Consider the following 17,945-nt stretch of genomic DNA (forward strand, 5'->3'; position numbering starts at 1 on the left):
ATCTTGGGGATGCTTCTAATCCTATCACTCTGCTTTTGTTAGCTGTCAAACTTTGCTATAAGCAGGTTCAAAATATCCTGTCTTGAATGGATTTCTGCCTGAAGTATTTGCTTTGCTTATGAATGGAGTTATCTAGATAGTTGTCTTCCTCTTTCAACAAGCTCTTTATCTCTTAAGTGCTGGCATGTGCTGTGGGCTATTAAGAAGGACTTGGGGGTGGCTTCCTGCTTCTAAAAACATGTTTCTTCATTTCTCCTTTAGGGAAATATAGTATTCTGCCTTTTTTAATATTTCCCATAATATTTCATTCCTCTGGGGTAGGGGTAGGGGCTTTTCACAAATTGAAAGAATTATTCATGCAAATGAGCTGCTAGTAATGTGGATTGACAAGTGTATCAATATGATGAATTTTCAGGTACAGAATCTGCTCTACAGTGAAAACTTACTGAATAGAAAAAGAAGCCTGCCAAAAAAAACCTGCAGTGGAAATGGTAGCATAAAGGGAGAATGTAAGATAGACACATAGGCAAAAATTAGTCAGGTCTTCAGAGTGGGAAATGCAAGAATACAAGCTGCAAAGTACCTAGTTTAAAAGGAAAACTGTACAGAAAGATTTGAGTCCAAGATGGTGGCAGTGGAAGAAGAAGCAGCAGGTCAGTTAGAAAAGCTACTAAATTAAGTTGGAAAGTATAAGGAGAAGGGGAAAAGGAGCAGAAAGATAGATAAGGAAGATAGAAAGGAAAAAGGAAAAGAAGAAATTGGGGGTAACAAGGAAAACATCAGCAAAACATCAGTGCAGTGAACAAACAGCTGCACGCTGAGTCGGAGGCAGCCGGCAACAGAATATGGGAAGAAAAATCCAGTCTGGTTCCAAACCAGGAGAAAAATGCTGGAAATAAAATGGAGGCTGGCTACAAGGAAATTGTCGTGTCCCACTCCTCCGCTGACGGCCGGGTCAGGGAAATCCGAATCAGGTGTGCCTCTGCAGCTCTGCCAAAGTCCTAGCAAAGTCCTCAGGGCAGGCAGGAGACCAGAAAGTGACTTCAGCAAGATATGTTTAGACTTTGCCTGACTCAGAGAATGCCAGAAAGCAGATCCTTTATATAGGCCATGGGGTGTGGCTCCATGACTCAGCACTTATCCAGGCCTGCCCCTCCCTTCCTTCTGTTGCCTCCACCTATCAAGTCTTCTGACACGAGGGTCACTCCAATCGGCAGCTGTTGGTAATTGACCTTCCTCAGGCTCACATGCTGTGGAGGAGGGGGAGGGGTCTAGTTGCTCCGTTTGCCTGGGCATGGAGCCAGAGCTGGGGGCTGGAGATACTTGCTCTTCTTCAGCCTGTCTGGGCATGGAGCCAGGGCTGGGGCCGGGAGGACATTCTTCAGCGTTCGGAAGCAGATAAGCAGACCCCGGCTACAGTGAGAGCGGGCAAGAAACAACAGAAATAAGGTCTTTGTTTATTTGGTTTCCAGAAACTTCAGTGACAGCAACATGGGACGGCTGACCAATTGGCTGGTTGAGTGGATGGATTTTTATAGCCATGGTGGCACAGTGGTTAGAATGCAGTACTGCAGGCTACTTCTGCTGATCACCGGCTGCCAGCAGTTTGGCAGTTCAAGGCTCGAGGCTGACTCAGCCTTCCATCCTTCCGAGGTTGATAAAATGAGGACCCAGATTGTTGGAGGCAATATGCTGACTCTAAACTGCTTAGAGAGAGCTGTAAAGCACTGTGAAGCAGTATATAAGTCTAAATGCTATTGCTATTATTATTGAGTCTGTCATTTGCACCTCTATAATTGTCTGGTTCGGTTCTGCAACCCAACAAGAAAGACACAGACTTCAGAGGATAATTAGAACTGCAGAAAAAATAATTGCTACCAACCTGCCTTCCAATTGAGGACCTGTATACTGCACGAATCAAGAAGAGAGCCGTGAAAGTATTTACAGATCCCTCACATCTTGGACATAAACTGTTTCAACTCCTACTCTCAAAACGACGCTATAAAGCACTGCACACCAGAACAACTAGACACAAGAACAGTTTTTTTCCGAAGGCCATCACTCTGCTAAACAAATAATTTCCCTCAACACTGTCAAACTATTTACTAAATCTGCACTACTATTAATCTTCTTATCATTCCCATCACCAATCTCTTTCCACTTATGACTGTATGACTGTAACTTTGTTGCTGGTAATCCTTATGATTTATATTGATACATTGACCATCATTTGTGTTGTAAATGTTGTACCTTGATGAAGGTATCTTTTCCTTTATGTACACTGAGAGCAATGCACCAAGGCAAATTCTTTGTGTGTCCAATCACACTTGGCCAATAAAAAATTCTATTCTATTCTATTCTATTCTATTCTATTCTATTCTATTCTATTCTATTCTATTCTATTCTATTCTACTGTAGGGTTCTGGGATTTTGTGATTGAGATGCTCCAGAGGGTTGTGTAATGAGGTGAGCCTTGTGTTTTTTACTATTTCAATGATGGTGGGTTAATCCTATTATCTCTAAAAGGTCACGTCCTCCCCTTTTTTATTTTTTATTGTAAAATAAAAAAGTTTTTTTATTTTTTATTTTCTTATATATTAAATGTACATTTTCTTATTTATAGATAATCGTACATATTCTCTCTAAAGAAAGCACAAAAATAAAACATTTTAATTGCATTTGAAGTTGCTCTTCTACCCTTTCTTCCCCCCGTTTTACAACAAACCTTCTGCTCCTCTTTTCCCTCCCTCCTCCTTCTTCTTTCCTACCTTCTTCCTCCTCCTCTCCCTCCTCATACCTACTTCCCCTAACTCTTCCCCACTCCTCTACTCTTTCCCTCCTTTCTCACCTTCTCTCCTAACTTATCTTCCTCTCCTCCATTCCTCTCTCACCTTCACCTCCTCTATCTTACCCTCTATTCCTCTCTTTTTTCTTTCTTCTTTGTTGTATGATATTTCCCTTGTTCAATAACTGAACAACTCCAATCTTCTGATAGTATATACTTTCTTTTCAATTTATTGTCTATTTTACCCAATCTATCATTTCATAATTGTACATTTATATTTATAATCTTCTCTTCTTCCGCCCCATCCCCCTTTTCCATTTACTCTGGCGATATCTGAGTATCTATTTCTTCATTGTCGTTCCTCTCATTTAGTTTCCATTTATTAACATTGTTTATCTATCTACCATCCTTTATTTCTGTCTCTTTTCTAACCATACATAGAATCTTTCCCATGTCTTGAAATATACCGATTCCTCTTTATCTTTTATTCTTAAAGTTAATCTATTCATTTCCGCACAGTCTAAAAATTTTTATTACTAATCTTTTTATTACTAAGTTCCAATTTTGCGCAAATACAATTCTTGCTGTTGTTATTACGTGAATAATTAAATACATTTCTTCTTTGCTATATCTTTCTGGCAAAATACCCAATAAGAAAATCTCTGGCTTTAATTCTATAGATTTTGTAGCATTTCCTTTAACCATGTCTGCATTCTAAACCAATAGTTTTGTGCTTCTGTACATGTCCACCACATATGATAATATGATCCTGGCAAATGCGAGCATTTCCAACATTTAGCTGATTTATCTTTAAACATTTTTGCTAGCCTTTCTGGTGGGATGTACCATCTATAAAATATTTTATATAAATTTTTTTTATATGCAGTTGCCATTGTCAATTTATAATTCCTTTCCCATAGTTGTTGCCATTTCTCTAATTCTATTGCATAACCAAAATTTTCAGATTTTAACAAGTACATCTTGAGGTGCAACAAAAATGCTGACAAAATAGTCACTAATAATAGTAAATGAGGGGAGAAATATGCTGCACAAATAGAAAATATTCTCCTGCTAAATGCCAGCTCCTTTCTTTTCTCAGTGCACTCTGTCTTGGAAGAACAAATTGCAAGTGTCACCAGTTATGTCTGAAGAAACAACTTATAGGAGTTATTCATACAGTGGGGAGCTATTTCATGTAATGGGGATTGTTATAGCACAAATGCAGTATCAAAATTTGTGCTGCAGCCGCCAAAAAAGCCAATGCAATCTTAGGTTGAATTAACAGAGGGATAGAATCAAGACCACGTGAAGTTCTAGTATCACTTTATAATGCATTGGTAACACCATAGTTGGAATATTGCATCCAGTTTTGGTCACTACAATATAAAAAAAAATGTTGAGACTCTGGAACGAACATAGAGAAGAACAACAAATATGATTAGGGGTGAGGAGGCCAAAATATATGAAGAATGGTTACAGGAATTGGATCTGTCTAATCTAGTGAAAAAAAGAACTGGGGTGACATGATAGCAGTATTCCAATGTTTGAGGGGTCAACCTATTTTTCGAAGCACCAGAAGGCAGGACAAGAAGCAGTGAAAACTAATCAAGGAGAGAAGCAACCTAAAATTAAGGAGAAATTTCCTGACAATGAGAACCATTAACTAGTGGAATGCAATGCCTTTAGAAGCTGTGGATGCTCCATCCGTAGTTTTTAAGAAATTGGACAGCCATTTTTTTCAGAATTGTATAAAGTCTCCTCTTGTGCAGGGGGTTGGACTAGAAGACTTCCAAGGACCCTGCCCACTCTGTTATTCTGTTATTTTGTTAAATAAATACCATCAAAAATACAAAAAGGAATATTATGTTTTGTAGGAAATAAAGCCCTGGGCCTGAATCACTGTAGAATTTTTAACTTCAGTATGTCAACTGTCCAACTAATGAACCCATCATTAGTTGGACAGTTGCAGTTGCAACTGTCCAACTGCATCAACTTTCTGCTCCATTCCAGACATTGTTAGGATACAGCTCTGTCAGAGGTATCTGAGTAGGCTGCATTAAGTTAGAGAGAGCTGGTTTAATATCAGCTGTCTGACTAGTGAACCTAAAATAAGGAAACACTCTCGGGAGCTTTGGAATTCCAAAAGTAAAACTTTATTGGATATCCCATTTTGGTACTGAAGAAACAAAACCAGCTCTGATTTTCCCATGCAAAGGCTTGCCTAGTTAATCAATAGCTTTCTCTTCTCCCCACCCTTGGGTGATTACATTGTCCAATTATGAGATGACCTTTTGTTATGGGAACAGTCCATCTCTTTCTCTAACCCCTGCAGTGGTGACTTTAATGGTTGCCAAGCTCTCACAATCTCTGCATACATTGTCAGCATTCCATTTCCCCCTTCTCTCCCCCAGTTCATTGCAAACTTGAAAGCATTAAGGTTTGAAAGAAGCAAAGCGGTTCAATCTTGACATGGTATTTTAACATTCACACATAAGTACACAAGTACAAGAGATTGTACACAATCTCTTTGTACTTTGTACACAAGTACAAGAGGGACGCGGTGGCTCAGGGGCTAAGAAGCTGAGCTTGTCAATCGAAAGGTCAGCAGTTCGGCGGTTCGAATCCCTAGTGCTGCCGTGTAACGGGGTGAGCTCCCGTTACTAGTCTCAGCTTCTGCCAACCTAGCAGTTTCGAAAGCACATAGAAATGCAAGTAGAAAAAATAGGGACCATCTTTGGTGGGAAGGTAACAGCGTTCCGTGCACCTTTGGCGTTGAGTCATGCCGGCCACATGACCACGGAGACGTCTTCGGACAGCGCTGGCTCTTCGGCTTTGAAATGGAGATGAGCACTGCCCCCTAGAGTCGGCAACGACTAGCACGTAAGTGCGAGGGGAACCTTTACCTTTTTACAAGAGATTACCATACTTGAGCAAGAGTTTTTTTTGGGGAAGAAATGCAGGAAGGAACTTGAAAATTCATCATTAAATGATGCAGTTATTAAGTAAGACATCATGTGACCACACCCAATTTTATAACTTTGTTGCCATGGTCACTAAGCAAATAATCCATAGACATCTCATGACCTCTTGCTCGCTTCACCATTGACTTTGAATGTCAGAAGGGAAAGTTGCAGATGGTGATCATAGGGCTGTGAAATGCTGTAATTGTAATTGTCATAAGTGTGAGCTGGTTGTCAAGCACCCAGTTTGTGATCACATGACTGCAGGGACACTGCAATGGTCATAAGTACAAAGACTGATTGCAAGTCACTTTATTCAGTATCATTGTAACTTTAAACAAATGCTGAATGAATGGCTGTTAAGGACTATCTGTAGTGGTCATTATAGTCCCCTGCTTGATGTCCAAGGCAGGAAAAGAAGTATAATTGCTTCAATATTCTGGTCACCATAATACAAAAAAGATGCTGAGGCCCTAAAAACAGTGAGGAAGAGCAACAAAGAGTTTGGAGGCTAAATCCTGTGAAGAGTGGCTGAAGGAACTGTAGGACGTTAGCACCCACCCCTCTCCTAAAAGAATGAAATATTTTAGGAAATATTAAAATGGCAGAATATTATATTTCCCTGGATGAGGAAAGGGGAAACATGTTTTAAAGACAAAGCAACTCCCTGCCCCCCCCCTTCAGCTCCAGGGTAATGGGATTAAGACAGGTGAAATCCAGCAGGTTCTGGTAGGTTCTGGAGAATCGGTAGTGGAAATTTTGAGCAGTTCGGAAAACCGGCAAATACCACCTCTGGCTGGCCCCAGAGTGGGGTGGGAATGAAGATTTTGCAATATCCTTCCCCATTCCTGGGGAATAGTGATTTTGCAATATCCTTCCCCTAGGAATGGGGAGAGAATGGAGATTTTGCAGTATCCTTCTCCTGCCATGCCCATCAAGCCACGCCCACAGAACCGGTAGTAAAAAAAAAATCAGCACTGGATTAAGACATGGCCGTCAGGACATGAAAGGATTAGCCCTCTACTCATCTAGCAACAGAATTCACCACATGGCAACTGTGGAGATTACATCACTCATTAAGCCTAGGATTCAAAAGACAACTACAAAGTTATCCCTGCATGGCCCCATGAGTCTGACAACCAATCAGAATACAAGCTGAAGTTAAAAGCCCAACAGAGGGTAAAAATTACTCGCTCACTCGGTCTCTCCCTCCCTCCCTCCCTCTCTCTCTCTCTCTCACCCCCATGTGCAAAAAAGCCCAGGACCTCAAAACCATGTGGTCCTGTCCACCATTAAACCATCTTTTCAAGCAGTCTCCATGTTTCCAGTGTCTTTCTCCCCACTTGGAACTGAACCCAGACTGTTGGAAGTATTTCTGTGTGTTCTTTCTGCCACATCTCTGACCCATCCCTTCCCACACTATGGTCCTCCTTTTCAGCTTCCACACACAACCTTGTACTAGGTATGGTTTTAAAAAGATAACTGTTGAATCACTTTGCTCTCATTGTTCAGGATTGTAAAATTCAATTGAGCCAAATCTGTTCTCTTAAGAGCGGCAGAGGAACTGCTAAAGACTGCTTACTTTTGAGAAACATATTTCTCAGAGAAAGCAAAAATCTTACTTCTTTGTAGGCCTATTTGTTCAAGCAGAGGTAAATACGAAGGAAACCTTCTAACGTTCGCCGTAGCTCCACGAGAGAGAAAGAAAAGGAAGAAAGGCTACGTAGGGGTATTTGGTGCAGACAATGCAGACAATGCAAACTTAGCGAAGTAACGGTGTTTTCCCAGATCCCATCCACGATCTGAAGCATAGAGATAAGAAATATAGAGATAGGATGATGTACAGTAGATCAGGATAAAAAGAGAAAATGATTTCCCTTCCCACAGTCTGGAAAATACTGTAAAACATGCCTGATAGGCAAAGCTTTGTTTGTGGTCTGTACCCATGCAAATGAACCCTCACAGCCAGTTCTCGGCTTCCCTTGAGAGTAGTCCGCCTCCGCCCCTTCCTTCGCTGTAACCACTTTGACGGCCCTCTGTCCTGCGTTTTCCCCAATGACATCAGTGAGGTCGCTGGGCGGACGTCGATACGCTCGCTAGTTCCCAGAGGGCCTTGCCTTCTAATGAAGCCGGATCTGCTTCCACGGACGAGAGGGAGAGGTTCGCGAAGCCCGCTATTTGCTGCTACGGAGGTACTTGGAGTTGCTACACCTTAATAAAGTTGTCCCGGCGAGGACAGAGCGAAAGGAACTAGGGAGAAAGGTAAGAAAGCTTCGGATTTCTGTGCTTTCTGTGTTGGTCTCACAACATAAGAATAACGTAAAACTCCCTGGAATGGAGAAAGCGAGCAGGTTGAAGGCAGACGCAATGTTTTAAGTGTGATGGAGGAAATGTGTATAAATGCTATCATACCTAGCGGTATCATGCCTTGTTATTTGAAGTAGGAGCATCCATTTAATGTGAAGCATCTACTAGTGTGATTGGATTGTGGATTGTGGATTGCACATTTAGAATCCCTATTATCTGTTTACTGTAATTGCTCCCAATAAATTATCCGTAGAGTTCGGAGAAGGGAATAATTTAGTTATAAAAGAGAAGACAGATTTAAAGGCGAAACTTCCTTCAAGAGAGCTCCAATTGCTAGCCTTGAGTTTTTCCCCTCTTTTTATGCGTTTCCGGTGGTTAGCTATTGTAGTGTTGCATTTTGTTTCTTCTCAAGGAAGAAACGAGAGCAATGACTTTCGTGCTTTGCTTGCTACTGTGGTCAGTTCTTTCCAAAGGAAACTTAGTATTTGGTGTAAACCTAGTATTTTTCTTGTTAAAGTCTTGTTAAACATCAGCACTGTTAAATATCAGCATTGTGGAAAGCCTGATTGCAACTCAAAATGTCTGGTATTGCTATGTGAAAAGGATGTTATCTTTAAATTATTTAGAAACAGAAAATCCTTGTGGAATGTACACATTTATCATAGGTATGAATTTTAAATCAGTCTATAGCCTTTTAAGTTCGCTGAGGCAGCAACCATTTTTCAAATTAAGTCCAGATGGGACCAACCATTAAGCTGTTAGCAACGTTGTTCATATTTTAAAATAAGATTTAAATATTTGTTTTTCTAATATTAACTGTTTAACCCCAGAACTAATGCTTTCTTGAGAAAATGGAGGGAAACATTATTAAACAACAAACTATATAATAAATGCATTCCCAATTTTAATAAGGAAAAATAAAAATAAAAATTATACTTTAGAAAAAATTTAGAAAATTTCAGCTATTGGAAATATTAACTTTTCATCCAAGATTAATACATAATACTGAATTCCTGATTAAAATTTTCTGTAGCAATTTTTATAATTATTTATTAAAATTGCATATATTTCTAAATGTGTCATGATTGCATTTGATTTCAAATTTACAGCATTTTGGGTTTTTTCATGTTTTTATTTGTTTTATTCATATTACATTTAATTTCCATCAAACAGTGTGTGATCTGCGTATAGTTATTTTTAAACGATCATAGTCCACATATTTGCTGTAATATTCATCACCATAATATTAATAATATAATGCTATAATAATAATACTTATCATCTTTAACAACTCCCCACATTAACATTTCCTCTTTTTATATCTCCTCCTTGTACCTTTGATGAAGGTTTTTTTTTCTTTTATGTACACTGAGAGCATATGCACCAAAACAAATTCCTTGTGTGTTCAATCACACTTGGCCAATAAATTCTATTCTATTCTATTCTGTTCTGTTCTATTTCTAACTTCAGTTTCTATTGTCTAGCCATTGGTAGAACATATCCCATGTCAAAAAATATTCAGTTTCTTCTTTATACTTAATAGTGAGTGCTAATCTATCCGTTTCTGTGCATTCTAATATTTTCTTAATTACGTTCCCCTCAGATGGAATCTCATCATTTTTCCATTGTAATGCAAATACAACTCAAGTTGTAGTTAGTTTATGTAAGACCAGATATATAATCTTTTTGTCATATTTTTGCGGTAGAATGCCCTACAAAAATATCTCTTGTTTCAAGTCTATATGTTGCTTTGACATTTTTTTCCAACCAAGTATGTATTTTCATCCAGTATTTTTTAGCTTTTGGGCATATCTACCACATATAGTAGTATGAACCAGATGATTGATTACACTTCCAATATTTAGATATATCTTTATACATTTTTGCCAATCTTGCCGGTGCTAAATGCCATCTATAAAACATTTTATACAGATTTTCTTTATATGCAGTTGACATAGTCAATTTAATATTTCTATCCCATAGTTTCTGCCATTTATTAAATTCTATTGCATATCCAAAGTTTTTAGCCCAGGCAATCATTGTCTCTTTTACCTGCTCACTTTCAAGTTTAATATTTAATAAATATCAATATAATTTCTTTATCAGTTTATCATCTGTTTCAGTTAATATCTGGTCTAGTTCTGTTAACTCTTTATTAAAACCATACTTTTTAGCATCTTTCTCATAATGGGATTATATCTGCATGTGCAGCCACCATGCAATGTCTATCCCTTGGCTACTAAGTTCCTGTTTATTTTTCAGTTCCCCTTTGTCATTCAAAATATCTTTATATCTTACTATTTTTTCCATATTAATAACATTAGGATGTACCAATGCCTCCATGGTAGAAAGCCAGATTGGTATTTTCAATAGTGTTGTTCTTTTATTTTGAACCAGACTGATAGCAATGCATTTCTAACATAATGTCTCTGAAAACTAACTATCTTATTCTTCCTATACCATAAGAAAGTGTGCCAACCTAGGTGGGTCATGTCCTTCTTGTGTATCTCAAACTGATCCATTCTTTCACCCATGTGAGTACTGAGGCCTGGTAGTACAATTCCCAATCTGGTAGACAAAGCCCCCTCTTTTTTTTTTTTTTGGTTTCCTGCAACATTTTGAAGTCTATTCTTGCTTTCTTTCCTAACCAAACATATCTTAATATTATTTTATTTAGTTGTTCAAAATATTTTTTTCTCCAGTTTTATTGGTATTGTTTGAAATAGGTATAGTAGTCTTGGCAAAATGTTCATTTTTATAATAGTTATTCTTCCTGATAGTGACAGTTGTAAATCTTTCCATTTCTCCAGGTCTAATTTAATTTGTCTCATCAGTTTCATGTAATTATCCTCTTTAATAACTAACATTTTGCTGTTAAGTTATATTCCTAAATACTTCACTTTTTAAACTATCTCTATATTATTTCTTTCCATCAACACTCTTTTTTGTGTATCTGTGAGATTCTTGACTAAAATCTTTGTCTAACCCTATTTATTTTCAGTCCTGCTACTTCCCCATATTCTTCTATTTTTCTAATTAACTTTGGTCTAGTTCCTAGGGGGTCTTCTAGTATGAAGACCAAGTCATCTATGAATGCCTGTAGTTTGTATTTCTCTTTTTTAATTTCTATTCCTTTTATTTCTTCATTTTGCCGAATGTTCCTGGTTAACACTTCCAAAGTCAATATGAATAGCAGTGGAGACAGTGGACATTCCTGTCTGGTACCTTTCTTGTTATCAAAGTTCTCTGTCATGTCTCCAATTACTATCACCTTAGCTGATTGCTTACAATATATTGCTTTAATGATATTAATAAATCTCTGCCCAAAGTCCATATATTTTAGTTGTGCTATCATGAATTGCCAATTAATGTTGTCAAATGTTTTCTGTGCATCTAGAAACATCAACGACATTTGTTTTCCAAGGTGTGTCTCATAATACTCCAATGTATTTAAAATCATTATTGTATTATTTTTGATCTGTCTCTTTGGTAAAAAATTCATTCTGATCTGGATGTATAAATTCATTCAAATATTTTTTTAATATCTCTGCTATTATTGAAGCATATATTTTATAGTCCGCATTCAATAAGGATATTGGCCTATAGTTCTTTATCTGTGTTAAATCTGAGTCATCTTTCGGTATGAGGGTAATATTTGCTTCCATCCATGTGTTTGATATTTTTGCTTCTAGTAATACTTCATTGTAAACTTCCACCATCACTGGACTTATTACCTTAATACCTCTTCTAATTGTTTGTAGCACATTAGGGCTGCTGGTAGCCCATTAGGCCCTGGTGTTTTATTGTTTGTTTGTCTCTTAATTGCTTCTGTCACTTCTGTCATAGTTATTCGTTCATTCAACATATTCTTAACTGTATCCAATACCTTGGGAAGTTCAGATTGTTCCAAATATTGTTGTATTTTATTTTCTAGAATTTCCTCCTTGTCATACAATTTCTTGTAGTACTCTTTTATGATAGCTTTTTTCTCCTCATTCTGATAGTGAAGAGTCCCTTTCTCATCAATTAGTTGACGTAGTTGACGTATCAATTTTCTCTCTCTCTCTTTTTTCAGTTTATATGCCAACCACCTTCCAGGCTTATTCGCATTTTCAAAAAAGTTTTGCTTTGCACTTGTGATTTTATATGCCAGTTCTTCTTTTCCCAATGAGTTCATTTTATGTTTTATTATGTCTATTTAATTTTTCAGTTCCTTTTTTGTGGTTCTTTTTGTAATTCTTTTTTTAAAATAATTTTTATTAAACATTTTTTTAAAAGCAAAAAGAAATCTTTGACAATTTTTTCTTTTCAAAAGATTTGCGTCAGCAACAAATTTCTTACTTATGCATTTTTTCTCCCTTATTCTAATGTATCTTTTATATATATACTTCTTCATTTTTAAATCAATTTTTATTGATTTCCCACCCACACACATTGTTTATGAACAGAGCATTGACCATATCATATCTTATACACCTTAGCTTAACCTATCCAAACATATTTTACTCAGTTACAATTTCTACCAAAATATTATTTTACTATATTTTAATCACAATCTTAATGCTTCTATGCTCATTTATATAAACCACATCATCTTTCACCCTCAAGTTCAAATTTAACAAATATGTTAACTAACATATATTCTTTTTTATTGTGTTTTAGCTAATTCAATTTTTATCCTGATATATTCAAACATATTCGGGGTTGTCCTTCTTCCATTTCATCTTTTCCATTTTACAGCAATCTTTCTTCCCTTTCTTATCCTCTCTCTTTCTTCTTTTAACCTTCCTACTTACTTCTCTCCTCTTCTACTCCTTCTCTACATCCCCTTCCTTTCCCCCTCCTCCATTCTCCCTTCCACTCTAGCCTTCTCTCCTGTTCTTATTTCCCCTCCCTTTCTTCCCCTCCTCTCTCTTCTTTCTCTCTATCTCTCCTTCTTCCTTTCTTACCTCTCTCCTCCTCCTTATCTCTCTCCGTTGCTGTATTCATTTTCCTACCGTCTCCATTATCATTGTTAAGAACTTCCGTTCCCAGCTGGTGGTCTGGCTAGCCTATGTACCATCTTTTAACATCTTGACAAACCAGGATTCTGCCATTCCTTAAGACTCTTATGACATACTCGTCGAACCAACTTCTTGCACTGCAAGATGCCCCCCTCTCGCGGGTGTGGCACTCCTCTTTATCGAGGGCCTACCTCAATGACGGATTTTGGAATCCCGAGAGGTGGCATGCAAATAAGAAAGGGTTAAGGGTTTTTTAAAATTTGTTCTTTCTGAAATTTTTAATTAAATCGAATAAAGGGTTTTTAAGGGGTGGGTTGGGTGGGTGGGGACACCCACAGGGGGTTAGGCTGGTCCCTTCTAAGGTTCACGATTTGGAGGTCTGTAAAATGGAGGTAACTGATGAGGTTAAGACTCGACCATGTATGGGCATTTCCATCTGCACGGTACGAGGGAGGGGCAGATATGGCGGAAGCGGGGGCTCATATCATGTTCGGGGAGTGCGCTCTTGCTGTTTGCGAGCGATTGTGCACTCCGGGCCCCCAGACTTCACTCGTGCCCCGAGTGGCTATACTCCCTGGAACTTGGACCTTCGGTTGATGCTATGCAATGCCAGATCCGTTATGAATAAGGCCCCCCCTCATAGCCGATCTTATTCAAGAGGGGGGTGCAGACCTGATGGGCATTTCGGAGACCTGGTTGGGCACAGAAGAGGGGGATCTCTTTATTGAGATGTGCCCACCAGGCTTCCGTGCATTCCATCAGCCGAGGGTCCCGGGTAGGGGTGGGGGGGTAGCGGTTGTTATAAACGAGAGTCTGGAACCGAGGGAGGTCGCTGTCCCGCAGATAGCCAGTTGTGAAACCCTCCTTGTGAAGTGGGGCCAAGGGGTGCAGGTGGGATTGCTGATTACATACCTGGCTCCTTGCTACGTAACAGCAGCCCTGCCCGAGCTGTTGGAGATGATAGCCGGGACGGCAGTTATGGGGGATTTCAACTTGCCATCGGCGGGCAAATCATCAACGGTAGCTCGGGAGTTCATGGCTTCCATGACGGCCTTGGACCTGACCCAGGTAGTTAATGGTCCCACCCACATTGGGGGTAACACTCTGGACTTGATTTTTGTCTCAGGACAGTGGCTAAATGATCTAGAGTTAGGGGAGTTAATATCTAAACCCCTGTCATGGTCAAATCATCTGCTCCTTCAGCTAGACTTTCGAACCGCTGCACCGCACTGCAGGGAGACAGAACCGGTTCAATGGTTCCATCCCAGGTGCCTGATGGACCCAGAGAGGTTTCCGATGGAGCTTGGGCTGTTTCCCAGGGAATTTGCCCACGGCTCGGCCGAAGAACTGAGAGGAGGAGGCGGCCGGGGCTTTGGACCACGTCGTGCCTTTGCGGCCTCTGACCCGGCGACAAACTCGACCAGCTCCTTGGTATAACGAGGAGCTGAGAGAGACGAAGCGCTGGAAAAGACGCCTAGAGAGTGTTTGGAGGTCCAGCCGCTCCGAACCCGACCGAACACTAGTGAGGTCGCATATTCAGACCTACCTAGTGGCGATAAGAGCGGCGAAACATAATTATTTTTCCGCTCTTATCACATCGGCAGATAATCGCCCAGCTACCCTGTTTAGGGTGACCTGCTCCCTGCTTATGCAGGAGGCTCGGGAGGACCCCTTGCAGGGGCATGCTGAGGATTTTGTACAATAAAATCCGATAAAATCGCTCGGATCCGGGACGGACTGGACGCTGATTGGATAGATTCGGGCGGGATGGCGAGGACGGGTCTTGAGGATATTATCTGGGCTGAGTTTGATCCTGTGACTCCCAATGACATGGACAGGTTGTTGGGTAGGCTGAATCCCAACACATGTTTATTGGACCTGTGTCCCTCCTGGTTGGTACTGGCCACACGGGAGGTTACACGAGGCTGGCTTCTGGGAGTTACCAATGCTTCCTTGCTGGGGGGCATTTTCCCCACCGCCTTGAAAGAGGCGGTGGTGAGGCCCCTCCTCAAGAAGCCTTCCCTGGACCCAGCTGTATTGGCGAACTATAGTCCAGTCTCCAACCTTCGCTTTTTGGCGAAGGTTGTTGAGAGTGTAGTGGCATATCAGCTTCCTCAATACTTGGAGGAAACTGTCTATCTGGACCCGTTCCAGTCCGGTTTCAGACCTGGATACAGCACGGAGACTTTGGTCGCGTTGGTGGATGACCTCTGGAGGGCTCGGGACAGGGCTCGGGACAGGGGATGTTCCTCTGTCCTGGTCCTGTTAGATCTCTCGGCGGCTTTTGATACCATCAACCATGGTATCCTACTGCGGTGGTTGGAGGGATTGGGGGTGGGGGGCACCGTTTATCAGTGGTTCTCCTCCTCTGACTGTTCGCAGACGGTGTTGACAGGGGGGCAGAGATCGACCTCAAGGTGCCTCACTTGTGGGGCGCCTCAGGGGTTGGTTCTCTCGCCTCTCCTGTTCAACATCTATATGAAGCCGCTGGGTGAGGTTATCCGTGGTTTCGGGGTGGAATACCATCTGTATGCTGATTATACTCAGCTGTACATTTCCACCCTGAACCACCCCAACGAAGCCGTCGAGATGATGGGCCGGTGTCTTGAAGCCGTGCGGGTCTGGATGGGGAGGAACAGGCTCCAGCTCAACCCCTCCAAGACAGAGTGGCTGTGGGTTCTGGCGTCCCGGTACAGTCACCTTATGCCATTGCTGACTGTTGGGAGAGAAGTATTGACCCCCAGGGGAAGGGTGCGCAACTTGGGCGTTCTCCTGGACGATCGGCTGTCCTTAGAGGAACACTTGACGGCTGTCGCCAGGGGAGCATTTCATCAGGTCCGCCTGATTCGCCAGTTGCGCCCCTTACTTGACTGGGACTCCTTACGCACGGTCACTCACGCCCTCGTTACTTCCCGCCTGGACTATTGCAATGCTCTCTACATGGGGTTCCCCTTGAAGAGCACCAGGAGGCTCCAGCTAGTCCAGAATGCGGCTGCACGGGTGATAGAGGGAGCACCGCATTGCTCCCATATACCTATCCTGCATGGCCTGCACTGGCTGCCAGTAGCCTTCCGGGTGCAATTCAAGGTGTTGGTCACCACCTTTAAAGCGCTCCATGGCTTAGGACCGGGTTATCTACGAGACCGTCTTCTGGCACCGATAGCCTCCCAACGACCTGTGCGCTCCCACAGAGTGGGCCTCCTCAGGGTGCCGTCGACCAAACAATGTCAGTTGGCGGCCCCCAGTGGGAGGGCCTTCTCTGTGGCAGCACCGGCTCTATGGAATGAGCTGCCTCCGGGGTTGCGCCAACTCCCCAACCTCCGGGCCTTCAAACGTGAACTGAAGACTCTACTATTTCATCATGCAGAACTAGCCTAAGTAATATTTGATTGTAATTTTAAACGGGTTTTAAGTCGGTCTTTGACCGTTTTAGCTGATTTGGCCATTAAATATTTGGTTTTAATTTGTTTTTAAAATTGTTATTTATATTTGTACTTTTAATATGGCTGTAAACTGCCCTGAGTCCTTCGGGAGAAGGGCGGTATAGAAATTAAATTATAAATAAATAAAATAAATAAAATTTTGATTTTTCCGCTATGGTGTCCAGACAACCCCAGTTTTCCCATTTATTGAGTCTATTTCTCCGAATTCCCCTCATATTTTAGTTATAAACATTTTCATCTTGTTCTATCTTTGCTTTACCACCCTTGAGTAATTACAACCTTCCATCTCTTATTTTCTTTAAATTCTTATTTCCAGTTCAACAATAATTATTTTTCTCTTACATTAAGGTACATCATTTACTAACATTTCAATTTTATTCAATTTTACATCTTATTTTCAATTATTTACACTATAAAACATTCTATCTTTCACATTTTATCTGCTGGAATATTTCTCTTAAACAATATATTTCCTTTTTTACTTCTTTTCAATTTTATATCTTGATGTCAATTAAAGAAATTCTTTTCTATATTTAAAATTTATTTCTTTACCATCCACTACAATCCTTTCCAATTCCATGTATCCTCAAACAATAAAATATATATCCCATTGTATCTTTCACATTTCATCTATTTCCTTTACAATAATCTATATATTTCTTCTAATTTACTTCTTCCATACACTTTCTACATCTATTTTAATTTCTTTTTTACTATTCATTTTTCTTCCCCTTTTAACCATTTTCCTTCACTCTCCAAACGTCCATTTTTTAATATTTTCCTTCCTTTCTCCCATTCTCTTATCTTCTTTTTCTTCTCGTTCTTATATCTTCCTTTCCACATCCTTTCTCTATTTTTTACTCTTTTAATTTTTCCTCTCAATCTTTCCCCATTTCCTCCTCTTCTCTTCTTCCTTGAGAGATACTTTCCCCTATCTAATTTAACTCTGTCACTGTTAATCCCAGTGTAATCATTTATTTTTTTTCACTCTTAATTTCCCCCCTCAATCTTTTCCTATTGCCTTCTTTTCTCTTCTTTTTTAAAATATACTTTCCCCTATCCATTTTTTTTCACTGTCAATCCCATTGTAATCATCTATGTTTCTGTCTTCATCTATATAATTGTCCATGTTCTCAATTTAAGGAGAGAAGATTTTCAAATTTGTTATTTTAACCTATATATAGTTCAAATTCAAGTCCATGTAATGTCCCTTTTTTCTTTTCTTTTTTATTTCCTGAAAATATATAATTCAGATGTTCCTTAAAACGGTTCCAACTGAAGTCTTCATTGATTCCACTCCTTTTTTTTTAAATCGCATTGCAGCTGTATAAACAAAACCTCCTTCTGCCTTTCCCATGTTAGTCTAAATGATGCAATACTTTCTTTCCTCCAGCAGATGTTTCTCTCCAATTCACAAGTTCCTTGGCAACAATATGTCACTTGTTAA

At 40.0% G+C, this 17,945-nt stretch overlaps 1 protein-coding gene across 5 annotated transcripts in view; it reads left to right on the plus strand.

The window, feature by feature from the left end:
• Positions 1-7,804: 7,804 nt before the first annotated feature.
• Positions 7,805-17,945, plus strand: part of SH3BP4 (SH3 domain binding protein 4) — a 90,760-nt gene continuing 80,619 nt past the window's right edge. For all 5 annotated transcript variants that reach the window (XM_058185181.1, XM_058185172.1, XM_058185196.1 and 2 more), the window contains exon 1: positions 7,805-8,007. The gene's annotated coding sequence lies outside the window, so the exon portion shown is untranslated. The remainder of the gene's footprint in view (positions 8,008-17,945) is intronic.

This window comes from Ahaetulla prasina, chromosome 1 (genome assembly GCF_028640845.1).
Source record: "Ahaetulla prasina isolate Xishuangbanna chromosome 1, ASM2864084v1, whole genome shotgun sequence".
NCBI lineage: Eukaryota > Metazoa > Chordata > Lepidosauria > Squamata > Colubridae > Ahaetulla > Ahaetulla prasina.